Here is a 13,128-nt window from a genome sequence, read left to right as displayed (position 1 = left end):
CCTGGCCTACCTTCCTCCCAGCAACAAAGTTCTATTTTATGGCCCACATAGAGCCTCACTCTCTTTTTTTTAACACTTATATAGGCTCATTCTCATTTATATTATTTTTTTTAAACCCTTACTTTCCATCTTAGAATCAATACTATGTATTGGTTCTAAGGCAGAAGAGCAGTAAGGGCTAGGCAATGGGGGTTAAGTGACTTGTCCAGGGTCACACAGTTAAGAAGTGTCTAAGGTCAGATTTGAACCCAAGACCTTCCATTCTGAGCCTGGCTTTCTATCTACTTTGCCACCTAACTGCCCTCACATTTGTATATTATTGTGCCATTGCCATGTCTCCTCTCCCACATTACAAGTTCTAACATAATAAGAATCATCGTAATTATCTCTGTATCTCTATTATTATATATATTATCTGTATAATTATCTTAATAATTAAATTATTAATTATTGCCTTTTCTATCTGTACCTTTCTCAGGGCCCTGTACATATTATACACTCAGTAAAATCCATTGAATGAATGATTTCCTAGTGAAGGAAGTTCTAAAACTCTAGAATTAGGATTTAAACATAACTTATTCTTTTTCTAAAGGCCAAGTTCTTAGTTCTTCCATAACTTCATCAAAAAAACAGAACTCTGGGAAAGAAGTCAATCAAAAACTGTTATAGATCTCTTCTGATCCCCATCAGTCTTACATATGCAAAGAAAAGTATTCATGTTATCTATAAATTGGAAGGAGCAGATGGGAGTAGAAGAAAAGGAGCAAACAAGTTCCTAACGACTAGAATTATTTTTTAAATCATGGTGAACTTGACATCTAGACCTCAGGATATAGTGCTGACTGTCTACTCAGGTCACTCTTCACACCCCTCTTCCATCCCATCCTCTGAAAAATCCATCTGCTTAAATGAGTCGCTGACTTCCATGGCATTGGTTCCATTCTATTATACTGTTAGAGATGACTTGGGCAGCCACATCATCTATCTGGTCATTCTCTCGATTATTCAGTTTGTATGTTCCCTTAACAACCTCTCCATGACTGTCCATCCTATGTGACTCCTGCCCATATCCTTCTTAACTTTATCTAATGTGCTTAAAGGTCTCTTTGCTTTCTCTTGCTCTTTTAAGGATATCAGTGGCACACTCAGCTTCTCATCCTTCACCTGGACCACACGGCAAATCATATTCTCTTCCCATAAAATATTTCTTTGATATCTTTTACTTCTATTCTTCCGTGAAGTTCTTCATTAGCGGTGTTAACTAGGAAAAAACACAGAACTATTAAATAGTCAGAAAAACCACTCTTTAATTAAGGAAAGGGGTACAGGGCTGAGTTAGGCCTCCATGAAGAGCTGCACGCCACACACAGAGTCCAAGGATTGAACTCTGCTTACTCTGGGCACTGACCCCTGGGAGAGCCAACCAAGTTAGACTGACAACTCCAAGGAGCCATTAAAGTGGGAAGCTTAAATACCTTTCATGGGGAATACAGGGACTGAGGATGAGAGGGATAGTTGATTGGCAAGGACTGGGCCATCTTAGTAAAGGACTTCGGTCTTAAGGGGTCTTAAGGGGTGGAAACCATTTGTACAAAAGAGGTCCTCAACACCTGATGGGATTAGCTGAGACTGTGAAGTTGGACTTTCCCTCAGGGAGGAACACTCAGGTGACATGGTCAAACCTGGGGCTTTCATCTTTAAACTAAGTAAACTGGGGGGGGGGGGGGTCCATTATATCTTTCTAGGCTACAAGTTTGGGGCCTTTTAGATTCCACTTCAACAGTGACCATCTAGAAGGTAGACCATAGATTATAGTGCTGCCTCATTTTTATAATGTCTTATTCATGCCCAAAACAGACTGACTAAATAGAAATTGGGTGATGAGATTTTCTCTCCTAACCTCCCCAAGTAAAACCTTTAAGAAGAGGCTGGCCAGTGGCATGGTCCACTTGCATTAAGCCATGCCCTAGGACGGTGATGGCAAACCTATGACACAGTAGCCATTTTTGATGACATGCAACCGCCTGCAGCTTCATACAGAGAAGTATGGGGCCACATGCCAAGGATGAACATTTGATGTAGTGTAGTATAGACACTCTGTGCACTATAGATGACAATTCTACCTATATTAATTTACCTATTTTGGTTTATTAAATACAGCTATATATTACAATTATACATTTTGTTATTTAAACTACAATTATGGTGAAATTATGGTTTTTTTCTCAAAGGGACACACCACCAGAGTTTTGCTCGGTTTTTTGGTGAATTTTGACACACCAAGCTCAAAAGGTTGCCCATTACTGGCCTAGAATCAGAAGATCTGAGTTTAATCTTGCCTCTGTATGAATGGAGACGGCCTGGACAGCTACAATTCTATGCATCTGAATATTATAAGAATTATATTTTTTAAAATTTGACACAAACATTTATTCAGTAACTACTATGTCCACTGCACAGAAAGAGTATAATTTTGAAGAAGGAAGCATGAAAGGATGACTTTTGATGCAATTGGCAGAATTTTAATTAGGTGTTAAACAAAGGGAAGGATTTTAATATGAAAAGATGGGAAAGGACACTTTCTCAAATAGCCTGAGGTAGGAGAAATCAGGGAAGATAAGTAACTACCTACTACCTGAACACAATAAATAAATAAGAAAAATTGCAGATGAGCTCTGCTAAAGAAGCTGTAAAGAATAGCTGTATGGAGAGAACTTAATAGAGAAAAGCAGGGATCAATAGTTTTCTCAGATATATGTGGAATATTCACAAACAGCCATCATGTTCCTGGTCATAGGACTCCTAGATAAGTTAGGGATGGTGTGCAGCAATTAGAAATGCTATATTTAAAACATTAAAGGTGGGGCAGCTGGGTAGCTCAGTGGATTGAGAGCCAGGCCCAGAGACAGGAGGTTCTAGGTTCAAATCTGGCCTCAGACAGTTCCCAGCAGTGTGATCCTGGGCAAGCCACTTGACCCCCATTGCCCAGCCCTTAACATGCTTCTGCCTTGGAACTAATACACAGCATTGATTCTGAGACGGAAGGTAAAGGTGTTGTTTTTTTGGGGGGGTGGGAATTAAAGATTTAAGTGAAAGGTAGTAGTAGTATTTCCCTGAAGCAATCAGTCCAAAAATAGAGAGAGAAGAAATAAACTGACTTTTTCACCCACATATGGTAGGATATTGTGCTATAAAATGAGTACTTCTCTTATCTTTATTTCTGTGATTGAAAGTAGTCTCCAAGAAGTACAGAGGAGAGTTATAGGAAAAGTGTTGTTTGAAATGGAAGGGAATAAGGGGCAGCGAGGTAGCATGGTAGATAGAATGCTAGGTCAAAGGTCAAAAATTGCACTAAGAAATCATTAGTAGAGGCAGCTAAGTGGCTCAGGTTGAGAGCCAGGCCTAGTGGCAAGAGGACCTGGGTTCAATATCTGGCTTCAGACACTTCCTAGCTGTGTGACCCTGGGTAAGTCACTTAACCCTCATTGCCTAGCCCGTCTACGTTGGAACCAATACACACATTCTAGGATGGAAGGTAATGGTTTAAAAGAAAAGGAAAAAAGGAAGTAAATTAATGAAAAAAAGATGGAAATATCCTTTTTAAAAAAGATGCAGAAAATTTTTCAAAAATAAAACAAGTTGAAAATTCTGGGAAGATGGCAGCTTAGATGGAGCAAATCTTAAAACCTCTGCATCCTTTTCACACAGAGATAGAAAACAAAGTGTTTCAAGAAGAAAGAGGACCAAAACTAACTACAAGACAGAGCAGGGGGATCCTACTGTTGGACAGCTCAAGAGGTACACCAAGAAAAAGGCTTGAATCCTTGAACTATTGGGTCTGAGGGTATAGAAGAGGAATCCCAGGACCTCTCCCCGTGTGTGTGTAGTCTCCACTGGCCCCTGAAATCTCCAGGTAGGCGGTAATACCGGCCTGGCTTGGAGAGAGGGCCTTGCTGGCACCGGACTCCAGGAGTTGAATACCGGCACTGGGGAGGTGCCTAGAGGAAAAAGCTAGAGAAACAGCAAAAATGCTTGGAAGATGGTGGCTTAAATGGAGCAAAACTTCAGACCTACGGCCTTTACCACACCAAGATAGAGAACAAAGGGCTTCCAGAGGAAAGAAAACCAGGTCTAACAGCAGGACAGAGCAGAGGGACCCTACTGCTGGACAACTCAGCAAAAATACTCCATCTTGTCCCCCCCACTTTTTTTTTTCCTTCTCTCTATGTTTTAGCCTCAGGGCACATTAAGCAACAGACTAATCCAGGCTTAATCCCATCCAATCCCTTGGACAGACAAGAAGTCTTCAGAGGGCAGAGAAACTCCAACACCCCTCCCCTATACACTGCAGAAAACATAACTACAAACCTCCATTGTCAGCTGGGTGAAGATCTTTCATCAAAGCTCATTAAATCCATCTGATTAAACTAGCAGAACAGAAAAGGAAAAAAATATGAGTAAACAACAGAAAAAGAGAAAAGAAATTACAATTGACAGCTTCTTTCTAGGAAGTGAAAAGAGAGCAAATGAAATATAAGAAGAGGAAGCTCCAGCGAATTGGACACAGACTTTGGAAGATTTCAAAATTCAATTAACTTGGGGCAGCTGGGTAGCTCAGTGGATTGAGAGTCAGGCCTAGAGATGGGAGGTCCTATGTTCAAATCCAGCCTCAGACACTTCCCAGCTGTGTGACCCTGGGCCAGCCATTTGACATCCCCATTGCCCACCCTCACCACTCTTCCACCTAGGAGCCAATACACAGAAGTTAAGGGTTTTTTAAAAAAAATTCAATTAACTCAAGAACTTCAGGAACTCAGAAAGCAATCAAGAGAAGCTGAAGACAATTTGAAAAAGGAAATACATGAACTAAAACAAGGAAATAAAGTTCTAAAAGCTAAAATTGACCAGCTTGAAAATGAAGCAAAGAAGGCAAAAGGTGATCTACAAAGAAAATCAGACCAGAAGGAGAAGGATGATCAAAAGGCCAGGGATTAAATTCAGTCTTTAAAAAATAGAACTAAACAACTAGAAACAAATGACTTCACAAGGCAGCAAGAATATGTAAAACAAAATTTAAAAAATGAAAAATTTGAGAATATGAAACATTTCATTGATATAACCAAAGATCTGGAGGACAGATCTCAAAGAGACAATTTAAGAATTATTGGTTTACCAAAACATCATGACAAAAGAAAAAGTTTAAACATCATCCTACAGGAAATTATTCAAGAAAACCACATTGACATTCTTGAGCAAAAGGGAAAAGTAGAAATTGAAAGAATCCACAGATCATCTCCTACATTTAATCCATCCGCAACTGACAACATCCAGAAATATTATAGCCAAATTAAAAAACTATCAAACCAAGGAAAAAATATTACAAGCTGCTAGGAAGTCATTCAGATACCAGTGAACCACAGTTAGGATAAAACAGGATCTGGCTGTATCTACATTAAAGGACCAGAAGGTATGGACTACAATATTCCAGAAAGCAAGACAACTAGGTCTACAACCAAGAATAAACTATCCAGCAAAACTGACTATACATTTTTGCAGGGGAAAGTATGGTTATTCAATAAAATTGAAGACTTTCAAGCAGTCATAAAGAAAAAACTGGACTTAAACAGAGAGATTGCTGCCCAAAAACAGAACTCAAGAGAATCACCATAAGCTAATTAAGAAGTGGAGGTGAGGGGGGAGGGAATCTTTTCTTTAAGGGACCCAATAAGTTCAATTGATTTGTATTCCTAAAAGAAAAGAAGATAGTGGTAAATATTAAAAATTGTTATTATCAACAGGATAACTAGAAGAAGTTTACTTAGAGGGAACAGTGACAAACTGTATAGGATGAAATGTCAAGATATATATAGATATGTATGCATGTATGTATGTATAAATATATATAAAACTAGAGGGGGGAAAGGAGATAATGTTAAGAAAAATGGGAAAACAGACAAAATGGAGTAAATTTATATTCCATAAAGAAGCGTGTGGGGCAAACAGGGGAGAAGATCAATATACTAGAAGGGTAAAGAGGTTGGAGAGAAGAAATACTTAATACTTAAGTGCATTGAAATTAACTTAAAGAGGGAAGAATGATCAGATCCATTGGGGCAGAGAATTGATTTGTGCCCTATAGAGAAGAAGGGTAACAAAAGAACTAGTGGGGAGGGAAGCAACACTAGAGAGGGGGGAGTGTAGCTTTAAAAAATTAGAAGAATAAGAGGGTAATGAGAAGGGAGAGGGGAGAAAGGGAAATACAATAAGGGAGAGGATCAGGGGAACTGATTAAAAACAAAACATTGGTATAGAAGGAAATAAGAAAGAAGAAAGGGCAGGACAAGGAGAGAGAATCAAAATGTCTGGGAAGATAATTATAAGTCTGAATGTGAATGGGATGAATTTACCCATAAAATGGGAGCAAAGAGCCGAGTGGATTAGAAACCAAAATCCTACCATCTGTTGTCTACAAGAAACACACATGAGACAGGCAGACATATATAGAGTAAAAATGAAAGGATGGAGCAAAATCTATTTGGCTTCAATTGAGAAAAAGGCAGGAGTTGCAATCATGATTTCTGACAGAGCCAGAGTAAAAATAGATCTGGTTAAAAGAGATAGGGAAGGTAATTGCATCCTGATAAAAGGCATTATGAACAATGTAGAAATATCAGTACTCGACATGAATGCACCAAATGGTATAGCATCCAGATTTCTAAAGGAGAAGCTAGCGGAGCTCAAGGACGAAATAGATAGCAAAACTATACTAGTGGGTGACCTCAACCTTCCCCTATAAGATCTAGATAAATCAAACCAAAAAATAAATAAGAAAGAGATAAGAGAAGTTAATGAAATCCTAGAAAAATTTGAGTTAATAGATATATGGAGAAAAATAAATAGGGACAAAAAGGAATACATCTTTTCAGCAGCACATGGAACATTCACAAAATTGACCATGTTCTAGGGCAAAGAAACATGGCAAACAAATGGAAAACAGCAGAAATAATAAATGCAACCTTATCAGATGATAATGCAATAAAAATAGTTATTAGTGAGGACACATTAAGAGGCAAACCAAAAGCTCATTGGAAATTAAATAATATGATTCTCAAAAATAAATTAAAGAACAAATCATAGAAACAATTAATAATTTCATTGAAGAGAATGACAATGATGAGACATCGAACCAAAATCTGTGGGATGCAGCTAAAGCAGTACTCAGGGGAAAATTTATATCCTTGAGTGCATATATTAATAAATTAGGGAGGGCAGAGATTAATGAATTGGGCATGCAACTTAAAAAAGTAGAAAATGAACAAATTAAAAATCCTCAGATGAAAACTTAATTAGAAATACTAAAAATCAAAGGAGAAATTAATAAAATCAAAAGTAAAAGAACTATTGAATTAATAAATAAGACTAGAAGCCGGTATTTTGAAAAAACAGATAAAATAGACAAAGTACTGGTAAATCTAATAAAAAAAAAAAGAAAGAAGAAAACCAAATTCACAGTGTCAAAGATGAAAAGGGAGACCTCACCTCTAATGAAGAGGAAATCAAGGCAATCATTAAAAACTATTTTCTTTAAATCATTAAAAACTATTATCCATGAAGAATACAAATAAAGAAACAAATAAAGGAGATTCCTCTTGACTATTTAACAGAGAAATAAGAAAAATAAATAACCAGATAAAAGCAAGCTAGCAAAATGATATCATAAGCAAAATTCCAAAACTAGAGAAAGGAGTAACAAATGGGGATGGGGGTTCAAGATGAAAGCAAAAAATATTATGTTTATAGGAGGAGGAGAAAATATATTAATTTGGTGGGGAGAGGGAAGCAATATTAGAGACAAATGAAGAAAATATAAACCTAACCCTCTTAAGTTTATGGGATTGGATTAAACAATCCAATAAAATAAAAAGAATAACATATTGGATAATAAAACAAAACCTCACAATCTGGTGCTTTCAGAAGATATATTCTAAAAAATTTTAATGTACACAGAATAAAAATGTGGGGTTGGAAAAAAATGTACTCTGTATCAAGTAAATCTGAAAAAGGGAAAAAAGAAAAAAGCAAGAATAACAATCATGTTATCAAAGAAAAATAAGCATTTGAAACACGAAAGAGATAACAATGAAACAACATTATGCTGAAAGGAAATATATAGTCAACAAACCAATATCTATTAACTAATATGTTACAATAGTGTCTAATTTCACAAAGGAAACACCGAGTTACAAGAAAACATAGACAGTAATACAGGAGTGACAGAAGAGTCCAATATCCCTCTACAACAAACCCAAATCTTTCTCTTTTCCTTAGTGGTTCCCCAAACCTAAAATGTTCACCCTCCTCACCCTCTTACCCTCATCTAAACTCTACTGCCTTCACTCTGAAATTTCTCTCTATTTACAAATTGAGGAGAGATATTATGGGGAAAACCAGGGGAGTTGAATTAAATATTAAATGTGGGTCCAGAAGGGTGTGAGGGAGACAGGAATGACAGAAGGTAGGACCAAACAAGGCAGGGAGATTGGGTTTAACTGCTAAGGAGATGTCTGTTAACAGAAGTGGCAGCAAGGCCCTAACTGCCACCCTGCATCATCTAGACAAGGTACCTATGGAAACCAACAAGCAAATGGCAAGAGTTTATAACAATTTTAATTAAGGAAACTATGATGAAGGATGGGAATAGGGGTTTCTACACTTTCAGATTAAGGGCAAACCACAGGGTCAGGGGAGGGACTTATCTACACTCAACTGAGACCTAAGCAAGACAGGGCCCAAAGAATAGCAGGACTGAAGTGGGTATCCTCACAGCAGGGTCCAGACACACTCCAGCCATGTACAGCTCCTCCAGGACCACTAGCAGTACTCTTTCAGGTGGGTAGATTCTGGGAGCTAACTCAGCCCAAGTTAACCTGCAACTCGGGCTCTACCAAAATCTCCCACAAGTAGATGTAAGTCTTTCTTCAGGATCTCTGGAAATCTGAGGTTTCCTAGGGACAGTTGCAACTTGTCCCAACCACCATGGAGTCCATCTCAGAGAGTCAGGCACAATTCCTGCTTCCCCATTCCATTTGGAATTCTCAAGCCCTTCCTGTTAGGTCTCCTAAATAATAACTAAGTAATCCTCATAATAGAGAGAATTTAGGAATCATTCATTTGAGAATCATCAGTCCTTTAAGACTATGATGCTTCTCCCCTGGAAAAAAGAAACTTGGACTTTTCATGAAATCATAAATGAAAACTGCCCAAATACAGTGAAACCAGAGAGCAAAATGACAGAGAGAATACAATGATCATTTTATGGAAGAAAACCTAAAAGAAAAGAAAGGAGTTCAGGACCATCATAGGCAACATCCAGAGCTACCTCCTCAAGTAAAGAATATGATCAAGCAAAGAACCAAGATCTGGATCATACAAAACCAGGTGGCTTCTACTAAAAGGAGGGAGGTTTTGGAACAGAGAGTAAAGGGGGAAACATGCATATTCCAAAAGGAGTTGATGAATTCCTACAAGAAATGGAGGAGGATATAAGTCCTTGAGAAATGATTTGGAAAGAAAATAAAGGGATTTAGGAGCAAACTTGGCAAACATTAAGCAAGTAACAGATTCCTCAAAAAGTGAAATCAACTAAACAGACATATATTACTCACAACATGACTAGAGATATTAGAATGAACTAAAAGGATTAATTAAGAGAAAAATACATAAGAAATCTGATATTAAATGCAACTAACTTAAAAAATAGATAAGCCAGAAATAGTGTAAGAATCACTGGACTTCTTTAAAAAAATATGATCAGAAAAATCATAAATGTAAACTTCCTAGATCTATTAGAAATATCAGGAATGTGAAGATAGAAATAATTTACCTTTTACTCTCTGAAATATATTCTCCAAGGAAAAGTTATGGGAACATCAGAGCCCCAAATTAAAGCTCCTGGATCAAAGAAAAAAATACTGCAAACACCCAGAAAGAAGCCACTCAAGGGACCATAGTCAGGATTGCAGTTTCAACTTAAAATGAGATCTTGAAATACAATATCTCAAAAGGCAATAGAGATGAGTTAAAACTAAGAATATCCGAAACTGAAGAGGTAGAAAAATAGAACCTTGACTCTATATATTATCCCCTAGTCCTTTGTGATAATCCTATAGGACTGCTGGAACTAAAAGCCATCAGTGAAGCTCTAATCACATTGTTTGGCTCTAGGGCTCTGCAAAGGCAACATCCATATTGATCTCATCAGCCTCCATATATTTCAGCATCCCTTCAAACAAATGTCAGATACTTCACATATTTTAGACATTCCATCACTGAAAGACAAACTTGTGTAGTAGGAGTGGATTGTGGTGTTTTGCGTGAACCCAGGAGTGTGTTCTGGCCCCTTTCTTTATAAATATGTGCTCTAACCCTTTGGGGTTTTTCATTTTTGTAAGTTTTGATTGAGCTTTTGGGTGTTGCACATTATTATTGTTTTCCCTGGTCTCACTCACTCCCCCTCCCCAGAGAGTATTTCAGTATGACAAATAGTATTGTTTAAAGATGAAAAAAGAACTGATAAATGTTGGGAGCTATTAAGAGAAATTAGAATCTCAAGTAGATATTTTTATCTGGATCCCCTCAAAAGATCAATACAAACTGGCAGAGCCGTGTATTAGCTTTTCTCCCTTTCGGGTCAAGAACTGGAGTGGGATATCTAGGATAAAAATCTGAGATTCCTCTTTTGATTCCCTTCATAATTCTCACCTTCCTTCAAAATACATTATAGTCTTATTGAAAAAGCTTTGTGCTCTCAGCAATCCAGCAGGAGGGGGGCTAACACTGTTCCTCTTTTCACTGAGAGTATAGATGGCTGGTATGGCCAAGGTCGAACCCTCGGCAGGGCATTTTACCCAGAATTAAGGTAAAAATCTGAGACTCCTCTTTTGACTCTTTTTCAGATCCACACCTTTTCTTAATAACATTATAGGTCCCATTGGAAAGCTTTAAACAAACCCGCAGTTACTGGGTTAACAATTTCTCTACAAGAAAATTAAGATCCCTAAACTCTAAGAATATTCCTAAATCAGCCAAGGTCAGAGCTAGACAAAACTTTATCCAGCCAGGTGCAGTCCTCCCGATAAAAAAATACAAGACTCCATTCATTTATGATATCAATAGAATATATTTACAATTCTCAGAATTTGCTTGCTGATATCCAGGCTGCTAGAATTCGGCCTTGGACCCTGTTCTATCTTTACTTTGAAGCCTCCAAGGATTTTCTTTTGTATGATTTGTAACCCTTTCACAGCTATGACTCTTTTTTGTGTTCTTTGTTTGAAACCAGTATAAAGTAAACTCAAGAACTCTGTGAAGTTGGAGCATTATGAGCTAACAAGCCGTGCTGCCAATCTGTTTCATTCTTTGCATCCAACCACCACCCTAGGCCACTCAGATTAGTCTCTGGTTATAGAGCAGGATCTATATAGATAAAAATCAGCAAAACCGATCAATACAATAAAAATTATATTGTACTGAAACCATGTATGATGTACAAGACTTGTAGACCTCCCAAGCCAGAGAAGGGGAGGATCAGAAGTGAGTTTTCATGACTTTCTGGGAGCCATGTTTGTTCTTTATAATTGACAAAATTCAATTTTGATAATTGCGGGAGGGGGGAGGGAGGGGGTAAAAGTATATGAATTTCCTTTCCACATACATTGGTGGAATCATTATGCATATTGTTTTCTTGTCTTGGTCACTGAATTTGGCACAAGTTCCTATAGATCTTTCCATACTTTTCTGTACTAATCACATTCATAATTTCCTACATAGTAGTAATATTGCATTATATTTGTGTGTCACAAATTGATTAGCCATTTTCCAATCAATGAGTATTTCTTTAGTTCCCATTTTTTGGTATTATAAAAACTGCTGAGGCAAATATTCTTGTGTATATGGGGACATTCTTATCAATGGCTTCCTTCAAGATTCAAGCCCAGGAATGGAGTCTCATGCTCAAAAGGGATGGGCATTTTAGTCACTTTATTTGCAGGATTCCAACTTCTTTTTCTATGCGTATATACCAATTCATAGCTCCACCTACACTGCACCATTGTTTCTATCTTCCCACAACATCTCCCTCATTGACTATGTCTTTTGTCATTTTTGCCAATTTACAATGAGGCGAAGCCTCAGGATTGTCTGATTTTCATTCTGCCTTATATATGATTAGGACATTATTTCATGTGGTTGTTAATATTTTGCAAATCTTGAGAGTTATTTTGTTCATGTGTTTTAATTTTTCATCTACTGAGCAATGATTTGATTATATACCTATGTGTTATTCAGTTGTTTCAGTCATGTCTGACTCTTTATGACCTCATTTGGGGTTCTCTTGGCAAAGATAACTAGAGTGGTTTGCCATTTCCTTCTCCAGTTCATTTTACAGATGAAGAGACTGAGGCACGAGTGACTGGTTCAAAGTCACACAACTCATGTCTGCAGCCAGATTTGAATTCAGTAAGATGATCTTCCTGATTCCCACCTAACTGTCCTTAAATATATATACATATCTTGGATGCCAAACACTTAGAGAAATTTGGAACAAAAATTTGGCCCAATTGATCACCTTTCTTTTTCTAGAAGCATTCAACCTGTCTATGTAGCTTTTCATTTCCAAGGAATCAAAGATATCTATTTTATCTTTTGGAATTGTTTTGATCTCTTCTTTGGTTAAGTATATACATCTGCAACACTTTGTTCTGGGAGGAATATGGTCTGCTTTTCTTCTAATTTTTCAATAGCATGATCCTTAATATTGAAGTCATATATCCATTTAGATTCTATTGTGAACTACAAAAAATTATAAAGGGTTGATTTAAGCCTAATTTCTGCTAGACTGCAATTTTTATTAAAATAAGGCATTGTTTCCTAAATTGTTTAGGAATTCCATTTTTATCAAACCCTGGGAATTCCATTATTTCTGAATCTTCTCCATCTAGTCTGTCCCATTGTTCTACTTGTCTGTTTAACCAATACCAAAAGATTTTGATGGCTGCTGTTTCATAATATAATTTGAGTTTCAGAAAGTACCATTCCCTTTTTATCCTTTCCCCCTTGATATTCTACATC

The sequence above is a fragment of the Gracilinanus agilis genome, chromosome 2 (genome assembly GCF_016433145.1).
Source record: "Gracilinanus agilis isolate LMUSP501 chromosome 2, AgileGrace, whole genome shotgun sequence".
In the NCBI taxonomy this organism is placed as follows: Eukaryota; Metazoa; Chordata; class Mammalia; order Didelphimorphia; family Didelphidae; genus Gracilinanus; species Gracilinanus agilis.
Note: the sequence above shows the minus strand (reverse complement) of the source record.